Source organism: Schistocerca cancellata, chromosome 3 (assembly GCF_023864275.1).
Source record: "Schistocerca cancellata isolate TAMUIC-IGC-003103 chromosome 3, iqSchCanc2.1, whole genome shotgun sequence".
NCBI lineage: Eukaryota > Metazoa > Arthropoda > Insecta > Orthoptera > Acrididae > Schistocerca > Schistocerca cancellata.
The window spans coordinates 774048951-774063159 of NC_064628.1; the positions used below are offsets into that span (position 1 = coordinate 774048951).

Consider the following 14209-nt stretch of genomic DNA (forward strand, 5'->3'; position numbering starts at 1 on the left):
CGGAGGGAGAGGACTCATAAGAGAGGGGGGGGCAGGGCAGACACAAAAGGGAATGGGTTGGGTTGTTTCTGGTGGAAGAGACCAAACAGCGAGGTCATCGGTCTCATCGGATTAGGGAAGGACGGGGAAGGAAGTCGGCCGTGACCTTTCAAAGGAACCATACCGGCATTTGCCTAAAGCGATTTAGGGAAATCACAGAAAACCTAAATCAGGATGGCTGGACGCGGGATTGAACCGTCGTCCTCCCGAATGCGAGTCCAGTGTGCTAACCACTGCGCCTCCTCGCTCGGTGAGGGAATGGGGGATGGAAGAAGAGGAAAATGCAAAAGAACTCGGGGGAGAGAAGGGAGACAGGAGGCGGGTAGGCAGGGGAAAACAGGAGGGAGCCCAGAAAAAAGGACAGAGGAAGGGAGGGGGGGTGAGGATCAGAGTTGATAGGAAGGATAAATGGAGGGAGAGAGGGCATCATCTGGGAGGGGGAGTCGACGGAAGCCACCTTGAGAAAAGATATGAAGGGTGAACAGATGGATGGTAGGGGGGACACAACGGTGTAGGCGCAGCAGAGGGCGGGGGCTGAGTGGAGCAACTAGGGGATGCGGGGGATCAAGGCGGCAGGAGGTGTAGAGGACACAGATATGTTCGAGGAATAGGAGCAGATGGGGGAAAGGAATCAGGTCGTAGAGGATGCCTGTGGGGGACGGGAGGTGTATAAAGAAGGCGAGGCAGAGTGCATGGCACTCGAGGGTCTGGAGGGACGCATAGAATTTGGGGGGGATGGAATCCAGGTGGGACTGACATAACAGAGGGTAGGATGGATGAAGGATTTGTAGGTGTGGAGGATGGTAGAGGGGTTCAACCCCCATGTCTGGCCAGAGCTCGGGTCGCTTATGCATCGATCTTCTTATTAACTAGCTCCAGTTCACGGTGTTTCCCGGGATGTTTAACAGCCACCACACACAGTGATTGGCTCTGTGCCTTGTTGATACTGACAGCAAATGCAAGCCACATGGGAAACTGCAATTGCTTTAAATCGAAGGGCATATTTAAATCACTGGGTGTCAACGGGATGCGACGAATGAATATGTCTTCGCCTGTATCAAAAGATGATTACCTGCACCATCCGTTGTTTCAAATCTGGAAATTTGTGGTAGGTTCCTATGGGACCAAACAGCTAAGGTCATCGGTCCCTTGGCTTACACACTACGTAATCTAACTTAAACTAAGTTACAAAGTTTTAAAGATGGCTGCTTGGTTTAGCGACCATTTAAAATTAAAATTGAAACAAATAAGCCCTCGGTCACACTTTTTAGTCTTATTAATCAGGTTTCAACACTTCTAAGAGTGCCTTCATCAGAATTTAAACGTTTAAAGTGGCCTATAACATAATTACAAATTTATGGGTAAAGAAATTTTTTATATAAAAGTGTAAGTTCAAAAATGGCTCTGAGCACTATGGGACTCAACATCTATGGTCATCAGTCCCCTAGAACTTAGAACTACTTAAACCTAACTAACCTAAGGACAGCACACAACACCCAGCCATCACGAGACAGAGAAAATCCCTGACCCCGCCGGGAATCGAACCCGGGAACCCGGGCGTGGGAAGCGAGAACGCTACCGCACGACCACGAGATGCGGGCAAAAAGTGTAAGTACTGACTAACAATACAAGACAGGGACAGTACTTACATGTCACGTATAAAATAAATAACAGGCCAGAAGGGCTTTAGTCATAATTTTTTTTTTTAAAGAATGCATGAAGGCGAGCCACTATGGGCTGCTCATACCTGTACAGCCACCACCAAACCACTATTGCTAACATTGCTGCATGGACTACCCTATTCCAACACCCTCCCTAATTGAAAATCGCGACAACAGGTGAGAGTGGGCTGCTCATTGCAACTCCTTCCGTTTGTTCACAGTAATCTCCATTAAACATAAAATAAATGTTTATTTGACACTACAGTGTGAAGCCATAGTAAGAGAACATAAAATTTCTTTTCTTTACAAAGGGGTTACATTACGGGTTTCAACGAACCACGTCATCATTTTCAAATGTAAAACATCAGTTGGAGAATATATACAGCTTACAAAAATTACGAGAAATAATAGGACCAGGCAAATTTCTCGTAATTTTTGCAAGATGTGTGTATTCTCCAACTGATTTTTACATTTGAAAACGACGACGTAGTTCATTGACACCGGTAATGTAACCCATTTTTTACAGAAAAAAATTTATGTACTGTCACTATGGCTTCACTATTGCAGTGTCAAATAAACATTTAAGTTATATTTTGATCACACTCTTTACGACTATTATGTAGGAATATACACTCCTGGAAATGGAAAAAAGAACACATTGACACCGGTGTGTCAGACCCACCATACTTGCTCCGGACACTGCGAGAGGGCTGTACAAGCAATGATCACACGCACGGCACAGCGGACACACCAGGAACCGCGGTGTTGGCCGTCGAATGGCGCTAGCTGCGCAGCATTTGTGCACCGCCGCCGTCAGTGTCAGCCAGTTTGCCGTGGCATACGGAGCTCCATCGCAGTCTTTAACACTGGTAGCATGCCGCGACAGCGTGGACGTGAACCGTATGTGCAGTTGACGGACTTTGAGCGAGGGCATGCGGGAGGCCGGGTGGACGTACCGCCGAATTGCTCAACACGTGGGGCGTGAGGTCTCCACAGTACATCGATGTTGTCGCCAGTGGTCGGCGGAAGGTGCACGTGCCCGTCGACCTGGGACCGGACCGCAGCGACGCACGGATGCACGCCAAGACCGTAGGATCCTACGCAGTGCCGTAGAGGACCGCACCGCTACTTCCCAGCAAATTAGGGACACTGTTGCTCCTGGGGTATCGGCGAGGACCATTCGCAACCGTCTCCATGAAGCTGGGCTACGGTCCCGCACACCGTTAGGCCGTCCTCCGCTCACGCCCCAACATCGTGCAGCCCGCCTCCAGTGGTGTCGCGACAGGCGTGAATGGAGGGACGAATGGAGACGTGTCGTCTTCAGCGATGAGAGTCGCTTCTGCCTTGGTGCCAATAATGGTCGTATGCGTGTTTGGCGCCGTGCAGGTGAGCGCCACAATCAGGACTGCATACGACCGAGGCACACAGGGCCAACACCCGGCATCATGGTGTGGGGAGCGATCTCCTACACTGGCCGTACACCACTGGTGATCGTCGAGGGGACACTGAATAGTGCACGGTACATCCAAACCGTCATCGAACCGTCATCTCTACGATCGTCTCCATGGGAGAATAGCAGCCTGCATTGCTGCGAAAGGTGGATATACACTGTACTAGTGCCGACATTGTGCATGCTCTGTTGCCTGTGTCTATGTGCCTGTGGTTCTGTCAGTGTGATCATGTGATGTATCTGACCCCAGGAATGTGTCAATAAAGTTTCCCCTTCCTGGGACAATGAATTCACGGTGTTCTTATTTCAATTTCCAGGAGTGTAGAAACAGAAAATAATTGAAGGCCAGGATGTGCCTGAAAAGATCGGTGGTCTTCTCGTCAAATTTCTGACCAACAAGCTCCAGTGACTCTAGTTCAGTCACCCTAGTGAAAACGAAACGACGTAAAAACTCAGCAGGATGTATAGTCCATCTTGAAGCTGTCGAGGCGTTTTACGAAATTCACAGAACTGAGGAAGTGATGAGGGTATTTACCCACATAATGGCTTAGCATTTCCGTCACGTATTTTGCAAGCAAATATGTATGTGCCCTAATATTGTTGACAATGGGGCGGAACAGCACCCCATCTTTGTGGACTTTAGGGAGTCTTGCCGGTACAGGACCCCCTCTGGTAAATCCGTGTCCTTGAGAAGAGCCCTAGTCTTTTTCTCCACCTTCTTTCTGGGATGAGCGTTGATCATCCTGTATGAGATGTCAGCTAGCAGTCTCTGCATCTTCTCAATGTAATCCTTGTGGGAAAGAACAACAATAATGTTTTCCTTGTCAACAGGTAAGACAACAATCTCAGGGCACTCTCTCAGTTCCCAAATCGCCGCCCTCTCTCGGGCAGGGTGGCGACAGGAAGGGCTTCCGGCCACCCATTGACACTAACATCGTCAAATGCGTAGTAACAAGGCTGACCCCGCGTTGGAGTTCGACAAAGGAATAATTACTTTTGCTCAATGAGGTAGCATTAACGCGGTGGAGGTTACAGATTACTCATATAGTCCACCCACTACACACGTAAGTTGCGCTTTGTCCCGTATATCGCTGATGATAAAAGTAAGACATATACCTAACAAACGCTAAATATCTCAATAAAATGTCTTCTCGATGTTGTAAATAGTACCTGCAGTCGTCCAGAAATGGGTAAATTACCCGCTTCGAAACAGATGAATTAATTAATTGATAGCACGACACAGCAGTAACTACATAAGGGCTACTATAGCGCTATACACAGAATTATTATTATTATTATTATTATTATTATTATTATTATTATATTACTATTTGTGTCTGTGCTCAGACATAAAGCATTAACAGACTAGAATCTTCCAACTTTTGCCAGAAGTATGGAATGCAGCAGTCAAGTAATATACGAACAGTAAGTATACTAAGTATAGCACACATTTTAACTTAGTTGTCTTTAAATGGCGTCGCAGGCTGCAAGTCAAGGAAGTGCTGCAATGGAGAGGAGTAATGCAGGGGAAGCATGTTTTGTAACAGTGTCCACCCTCACTGTAGATAGTTAATTTTCTTATCTGAGAAGGAGTTCTGGGTAGCACTTAACCGATGGTAAAATTATAGAACACGGGCAACATTGATGAACTCTGGTGGTCGTTCAATATGTCACAGAGAATAGCAGTTCTACATATCCGCCAATGGTGTGTACGTGTACTATGTTACGTTGACATTCAACCATGTCTTATGGGTGCTTCACTTTTTGTCAGGCACCCAACACTCTGTGGAAAGTATATAAGTGGAACAGAGATGAATGGGGAATTGTTGCAACAACGATACAGTCCGCAAGTGAGGACATCCGCTGATATAAGTGACTTTGACAAAAGGCGGACTGTTATGGTTCGGCATCTAGTAAGGAGCACCTGAATAATGGCGGGACTGGTCGATTGTTCGCGTGCTACTGTCGTGAGCATCTATGGAGTGTGTTTGAAGGATTGTGAAAGCGACAAGGTGTTGGACGTTCAAGTCGTCATAGAACGTGAAGATCGAAGACATGCCAGTTCTGTAAAGCAGGATAATTGCCCATCTGTGGCAGATCTGACGACAAAGTAAAATTTTGGTGGCATGGGTAACATTCATCTGAACTTCAGTGGTGGCTGTGGTAGTAATCACAGGCACCATGATAGCTGTGGACAACATGGACACTATTGCGAGGAACCTGCATCCCTTCTTGCTTGATGTCTTCCCCGACGGCAATGACATCTCCCTGCTGGACAACTGCCTGTGTCTTGGTCACCAGATTCGCCTAATCGGAAACCAATGGAACACATCTGGGACGCTATCAAGTGCCACCGCTGGGCCAACAAAACATTTTCCGTGACCTGTGCGTAGATATTTGGTGCCATATACCTCCACAGACGTGCCAAGGGCTTTTCGAATTCATGCCATTCAGAATCGCTACTATACTGCGATCAAAAGGAGGCCCAACACGCTATTAAATAAGTTGTGAAGACGTCCTGGACCAACAGTATGTACATCTAGTTATCACATATTAGTACACTGTGCTATTGTTGCAATCACTTTAAAAAAACACTGTGGAAGGTGAAGCGTGACTTGAGTGCAGAAAAGTACTACAGTAAGGAGAACAGATGCGAGACCATCGCAGCAACCACTTGACATAAATGCAGAAAATAATCAGCACAGTATCACCAAAAACATTTACACAAGAGCACATCTTGTCGCAGTACAGTAGTTTCTTTTTCCTTTTTGCATTTAGGGATGTACAGTGTGATTGAGTTGCCGCTACCTAAGGGTTTTATGCAATCCATAACGCCTTCAAAAACCACGGACAAGATTTTTGTATTCTCTCACTCGTTATGTGCAAACTATTAGTCCTACATAAATAAATGAACACCTTTTTGTAGGAAATTTAATGTAGAATTTTGTACTGGGATATGCTTTCCCTGGAGGCCACAGTTTTCGAGTTATTCAAGAAAAAAGCTTTTGAAGGTCACTTTTGTACATTATTCTGGAATAACTCGAGAACAGTGTCCTCCAGCGAAAACGTGCCCCAGCACAAAACTTAACTATGTTAAATATCCTACAAAAAGGTCCTGTTCATTTTTTCTATAGGACTAAGAGCTTACGTGTAGTGAGCGAGGGAATATGAAAATCTCACATGTGATTTTTTGACGGCATTGCGGGTTGCATAAAATCCTTAGGTAGGGGCAGCTGAATCACCTCGTATACAGGGTGGTCCATTGATCGTGTCCGGGCCAAATATCTCACGAAATAAGCGTCAAACGAAAAAACTACAAAGAATGAAACTCGTCTAGCTTGAAGGGGGAAACCAGATGGCGCTATGGTTGGCCCGCTAGATGGCGCTGCCATAGGTCACACGGATATCAACTGCGTTTTTTTTTTAAATAGGAACCCCCATTTTTTATCATATATTCGTGTAGTACGTAAAGAGATATGAATGTTTTAGTAGGACCACTTTTTTCGCTTTGTGATAGATGGCGCTGTAATAATCACAAACGTATACGTACGTGGTATTACGTAACATTCCGCCAGCGCGGACGGTATTTGCTTCGTGATACATTACCCGTGTTAAAATGGGCCGTTTACCAATTGCGGAAAAGGTCGATATCGTGTTGCTGTATGGCTATTGTGATCAAAATGCCCAACGGGCGTGTGCTATGTATGCTGCTCGGTATCCTGGACAACATCATCCAAGTGTACGGACCGTTCGCCGGATAGTTACGTTATTTAAGGAAACAGGAAGTGTTCAGCCACATGTGAAACGTCATCCACGACCTGGGCGAGAATCGGGAATCTCAAAAACGTCGGTGTTGAGAATGCTACATCAACATCGATTGCACCCGCACCATATTTCTGTGCACCAGCAATTGCATGGCGACGACTTTGAATGTCGTATACAGTTCTAACACTGGGCACAAGAGAAATTACGGGACGATGACAGATTACTTGCACACGTTCTATTCAGCGACGAAGCGGTAACGTAAACCGGCATAATATGCACACTGGGCAACGGAAAATCCACGATGGCTGCGACAAGTGGGACATCAGCGATCTTGGCGGGTTAATGTATGGTGCGGCATTATGGGAGGAAGGATAATTGGCCCCCATTTTATCGATGGCATTCTAAATGGTGCAATGTATGCTGATTTCCTACGTAATGTTCTACCGATGTTACTACAAGATGTTCCGCTGCATGACAGAATGGCGATGTACTCCCAACATGATGGATGTCCGGCACATAGCTCGGGTGCGGTTGAAGCGGTATTGAATAGCATATTTAATGACAGGTGGATTGGTCGTCGTTTGTTGGCACGCACGTTCACCGGATCTGACGTCCGCGGATTTCCTTCTGTGCGGAAAGTTGAATGATATTTGCTATCGTGTTCTACCCTCAACGTCTGACAACATTCATCAGCGCATTGTCAATGTGTGTGCGAACATTACGGAAGGCGAACTACTCGCTGTTGAGAGGAATGTCGTTACACGTATTGCCAAATGCATTGAGGTTGACGGACATCATTTTGAGCATTTATTGCATTAATGTGGTATTTACAGATAATCACGCTGTAACAGCAAGCGTCCTCAGAAATGATAAGTTCACAAAGCTACATGTATCACATTGGAACAACCGAAATAAAATGTTCAAATTTTTTTTTCTTTATTGTTATTTTCAAACCCGTACAAACAGGCAGGCTGGCAGCAGCATGGTACGCCGCTCTTCAGCCGTAGAGGAGATAAAGAAAGAACAGAAAGAATACACAAATGTGACATAACGGTGGGTAATAAAACAGGAGACACATAAAGACAAACACGGAGCCGTTCACACTCGACGATAATTCACTACAAACTGTTGTCACGACGCACTAACACTGAAGATGGCGATTGCACAGGTGAACGATGGAGTATGACGGGAACACTGAACACTAAACATGACGGCACTCACGAGACACTGATGGCGACGATCTCCGGCGCGGATGTTCAAACGTACCTACGTTTTGTATTTTAATTTAAAAAACCTACCTGTTACCAACTGTTCGTCTAAAATTGTGAGCCATATGTCTGTGATTATTACATCACCATCTATCACAAAGCGAAAAATATGGTCCAACTAAAACATTCATATTTTCTTCCGTACTACACGAATATGTAATAAAAATGGGGGTTCCTACTTAAAAAACCGCAGTTGATATCCGTTTGACCTATGGCAGCGCCATCTAGCGGGCCAACCATAGCGCCATCTGGTTTCCCCCTTCAAGCTAGACGAGTTTTGTTCTTCGTAGTTTTTTCGTTTGACACTTATTTCGTGAGATATTTGGCCCGGTCACGATCAATGGACCATCCTGTATGTTCTGGGCATAACAAGGACCGTGCCAACAGAACTAATTAGCGATAATATAGCCAATAGTTTACTCATGTTCAGAAAAAAAAGAAAAAAACAGAACACCTTGAACGATTAGAGATTGGACTTTAATATTCATAGGACATATAAGTTCTGCAGAAATGATCAGCATTTCCTTCCCCTCCGTTCAGCGTGCTTCATGTTGCCTAGTAAGCACAAAGTCCACCGAGGGCCCTGATAACATTTTCGATGGTGGTGCTAAGTTCCTATGGGACCAAACTGCTGAGGTCATCGGTCCCTAGGCTCACACACTACTTAACCTAACTTTACGCTAAGGACAACACACACACACCCATGCCCGAGAGAGGATTCGAGCCTCCGACGGGGGGAGCAGCGCGAAGAGTGGCAAGGAGCCTCAGACCCCGCGCGGCACTTGTCCCATGCGTGACGGCATCTACATCTACATCTACACCTACATGTACATTTATACTCCACAAGCCACCCAACGGTGTGTGGCGGAGGGCACTTTACGTGCCACTCTCGTTACCTCCCTTTCCTGTTCCAGTCGCGTATGGTTCGCGGGAAGAACGACTGCCGGAAAGCCTCCGTGCGCGCTCGAATCTCTCTAATTTTACATTCGTGATCTCCTCGGGAGGCATAAGTAGGGGGAAGTAATATATTCGATAACTCATCCAGAAACGCATCCTCTAGAATCCTGGACAGCAAGCTACACCGCGATGCAGAGCGCCTCTCTTGCAGAGTCTGCCACTTGAGTTTGCTAAACATCTAAGCAACGCTATCACACTTACCAAATAACCCTGTGACGAAACGCGCCGCCCTTCTTTGGATCTTCTCTACCTCCTCTGTCAACCCGACCTGGTAAGGATCCTACACTGATGAGCAATACTCAGGTATAGGTCGAACGAGTGTTTTGTAAGCCACCCCCTTTCTTGGTGGACTACATTTTCTAAGGACTCTCCCAATGAATCTCAATCTGGCACCCGCCTTACCAACAATTAATTTTATATGATCATTCCACTTCAAATCGTTCAGTACGCATACTCACAGATATTTTACAGAAGTAACTGCTACCAGTGTTTGTTCCGCTATCATATAATCATATAATAAAGGATCCTTTTTTCTATGCATTCGCAATCATTACATTTGTCTATGCTAAGGGTCAGTTGCCACTCCCTGCACCAAGTGCCTATCCGCTGCAGATCTTCGTGCATTTCGCTGCAATTTTCTAATGATGCAACTTCTTTGTATACTACAGCATCATCCACGAAAAGCCGCATGGAACTTCCGACACTATCTACTAGGTCATTTACATATATTGTGAATAGCAATGGCCCCCCTATGGCACGCCAGAGGTTACTTTAACGTCTGTAGACGTCTCTCCATTGAGAACAATGGAGAGAGCATCAACGCGTATAAGGCGCGAAGGCGTCCTGTGGTACAGCCACCCATGCTGCATTCTCGTGGTTTCAAAGTTCATCTGTAGTAGTTGGTATTGGGTCACAGATCTGCCCCCGTCGTTTCATCATATCCCACACATTTTCAATAGGCGACATGCCTGATTATCTGGCGGGCCAGGACAAAAGGCTGACTTCCTGCGGCTCCAAGAAAGCACGTGTTTCTACAGCAACATGTGGTCGAGTATTGTCTTGCTGAAAAATGGCATATGGGGTGTTGTAAAGAAAGGGTAACGCTACGGGTCCCAAGATGTTATTCATGTAGGTCGCACTGGTCACACTGCCCTGGACACGCACCCACTGTGATTTGTGGTTATTGCGCCACACCGTCGGGTCTTGATTTGGCGCTGTACCTCGTGTGCAAATGCAGTCACTGTGAAGCCGCACCCCCTGCTCGCGGTGAAGCAAAATTCGGAAATCATTTTTAAACAAACAGAACCTCGATTCGTCCGAAAACACTATCTGTTCCCAGTGACGTCCTTCCATACACCACTGCTGTCTAGCATGTTTCTACACATTTTTCAAAGGTAGGCGAAGAAGTGGACGACGCTCACGCGTCCCATGCCGCAATAAACGGCGACGCAATGTCATCCCAGATAGTGTACGATGTGTTACACTGTGCAACTGTTAACCCAGATTCGAGGAGGACACCGGTCTGTCCTGCATTGCCATATGGATGAGGTGGCGATCTTCTCAGGGGATGATCTGGATGGAGCGGCCTGACCCATCTCGTCGTGTTCTACTGCCCTCCGTGAACCATCTTCTGCACCAAAACACTTTGTCCCACACGAAAGGCAATTTCCCGGATGAACGCATCACAGGCTCTCATGCCAACAATGCACCCCCTTTCAAACTCACTCATTTGACGGTACGGTTCATGCACACTTCTGCGAGGCGTCGTCCACGTCTGCTCGTGTAACTGATCCATTACCGGTAGATGGTGTTGCGCCGCGATATCGATGTTGACCTCGAACGGCCGGCCGGTTGTGGGCGTGCGGTTAGAGGCGCTTCAGTCTGGAACCGCGTGACCGCTACGGTCGCAGGTTCGAATCCTGCCTCGGGCATGGATGTGTGTGATGTCCTTAGGTTAGTTAGGTTTAAGTAGTTCTAAGTTCTAGGGGACTGATGACCACAGATGTTAAGTCCCATAGTGCTCAGAGCCATTTGAACCATTTTGACCTCGAACCCGCGGGTCGACACGGTTCAAATGCTAGTCATTTTCGCAGGACATACTAATGTACATATCCCGTGCGTATGAACGTCCTAGAGATATTCTGTTGCTGAACATGAGTGTATTAATAGCGTAAATAATATTTAACAGATTTGTTTGTATTTATGCATGGTTGTGAGAACTACTAACTCGAAATGCGCAGCGATATCATAAGATAAATAATCCTTAAACATTGTGATTGGTTGTGGGACATACATACACCATCTGATCAGACGTATCCGTGCACCGCTACATAATGAAGAATGGACCACTAGACCTAACAAGAAGCAGAGCTACTAGTACAGATGAAGGCAGAAAGTGTTATGTTGTCATCAGAAAAGCAGTCACACCAAGATGGGCCGGTAAAGAGAGCTCAGTGCTTCGAAAATGGAGTAGTCACTGGATGTCATCTGAGTCACAAACCTATCTGGAGCATTTGAACCTTCTAAAGCTGCCCACGTAGGCTGTTGGTGATGTAATTGTGAATTGGAAACACGAAGGAACAACAAAAGCTAAACCAAGACTAGACAGACCTCACGTATCCACAGACGAGGACTATTGAACATCGCGGAAGATGGTTGCGAAATATCGCATGAAATCAGAGGAAGAGTCACACGTGAGTTCCAATGTGCTATCAGTAGTGTAACTAACATACCGACTTTGTAAAGGGAGTTAAAAGGAATAGAATACAATGGTCGAGCAGCTCCTCATGAAGCACACATTGCTGCAATAAAGCTAAGCGAAAGTTCCTGGCAGATTAAAACTGTATGTCGGACCGAGACTCGAAGTCGGGACCTTTGCCTTTCGCGGGCAAGTGCTCTACCAACATTTTTTCTTTTTTTTATATAATCTCATTTTGTTAGTTTTCGTTCGTTGTATCTGCTCCGCTCGCCTGGTGCAAGTCTTTCGATTTGACGCCACTTCGGCGACTTGCGCGTCGATGGGGATGAAATGATGATGACTAGGACAACACAACACCCAGTCCCTGAGCGGACCAACTGAGCTACCCAAGCACGACTCACGCCCCGTCCTCACAGCTTTACTTCTGCCAGGACCTCGTCTCCTCTAGGAAGTTTCATACCAGCGCACACTCAGAGGGAGAGTGAAAACATCATTCTGGAAAGCAAAGCGAAGCTTGAGGTGATATAAAGAGCGATGCCATTGGACAGTGAGGGTCTGGAAACAAGTGATGAATCACGCTGTGCCCTGTGACGATCCGTTGCAAAGATTTGGGTTTAGCGAATGCCTGGAAAACACTATCTGCTATTACGTGTAGTGCCAACAGTGAAGTGCGGAGAATCTGGTGTTACTGTATGGGGGTGACATTCGTGGTTATGGCGTCGTCCCCTTATTGTGCTTAAGAAAACGGTAAATAGGGAAGGACATGAAAACATTTGGCAGCATTGTGCTCTGCATACAGTAGTGGAACAGTTCGGAGACGACGATTGTTTGTGTCAGCAAGACAATGCACCCTGTTGTAAAGCACCCTGCGTTAGGCAAATTATTTGTAGACAATAATATTTCTGAAATCTCATGGCCTCCCAGAGTCCGGACCTGAACGCAACAAAACACCTTCTCGATGAGTTAGAACGTCGACTACGCTGCGGGCTCCAGCGTATAATTAAAATGACTGCTTTCTCTGATTTCAGCTCTTGAGGATGATTGGGCTGCCATTCTTCCACCGGTATTCAGACACCTCATTGAAAGTGTCCCCAGCAGAGTTCAAGTCGTCATGAATGCGAATGGTGGACACACTCGGCATTAATGTCCACTAATAGGTGTCCGGATACTTTGATCAGATTGTGTATCGCCGCTGTTATACGGTTTTGGGATGTGTCTGTTGCGAACTTTTTAGCGAGTTGGGCGCTATTTTTGAAGTGCGTCTCGTACTTTTCAGTTTTTTTAACAGGCAAGGTGCTCGTTCGATACACTACTGGCCATTAAAATTGCTACACCATGAATATGATGTGCTACAGACGCGAAATTTAACCGACAGGAAGAAGATGCTGTGATATGCAAATGATTAGCTTTTCAGAGCATTCACACAAGGTTGGAGCCGGTGGCGACACCTACAACGTGCTGACATGAGGAAAGTTTCTAACCGATCTCTCATACACAACCAGCACTTGACCGGCGTTGCCTGGTGAAACGTTGTTGTGATGGCTCGTCTAAGGAACAGAAATGCGTACCATCACGTTTACGACATTGATAAAGGTCGGATTGTAGCCTATCGCGATTGCGGTTTATCGTATCGCGACACTGCTGCTCGCGTTGGTCGAGATCCAATGACTGTTAGCAGAATATGGAATCGGTGGGTTCAGAAGGGTAATACGGAACGCCGTGCTGGATCCAAACGGCCTCGTATCACTAGCAGTCGAGATGACAGGCATCTTATCCGCATGGCTGTAAGGGATCGTGCAGCCACGTCTCGACCCCTGAGTCAACAGATGGGGACGTTTGCAAGACAAAAACCATCTGCACGAACAGTTCGACGACGTTTGCAGCAGCATGGACTATCAGCTCGGAGACCATGGCTGCGGTTACCCTTGACGCAGCATCACAGACAGGAGCGCCTGCGATGGTGTACCTGGGTGCACGAATGGCAAAATGTCATTTTCTCGGATGAATCCAGGTTCTGTTGACAGCATCATGATGGTCAAATTCAAATGGTTCAAATGGCTCTGAGCACTAAGAGGCTTAACATCTATGGTCATCAGTTCCCTAGAACTTAGAACTACTTAAACATAACTAACCTAAGGACGTCACACGACACCTAGTCATCACGAGGCAGAGAAAATCCCTGACCCCGCCGGGAATCGAACCCGGGAACCCGGGCGTGGGAAGCGATCATGATGGTCGCATCCGTGTTTAGCGACATCGCGGTGAACACACATTGGAAGCGTGTATTCGTCATCGCCATACTGGCGTATCACCCGGCGTGATGGTATGGTGTGCCATTGGTTACACGTCTCGGTCACCTCTTGTACGCAAT

The 14209-nt window shown here is 46.6% G+C and overlaps 1 protein-coding gene across 1 annotated transcript in view; it reads left to right on the top strand.

The window, feature by feature from the left end:
• The window catches only part of LOC126175809 (protein Skeletor, isoforms D/E-like), a 346786-nt gene that overhangs the window by 290611 nt on the left and 41966 nt on the right, over nt 1-14209 (top strand). The window lies entirely within an intron of this gene.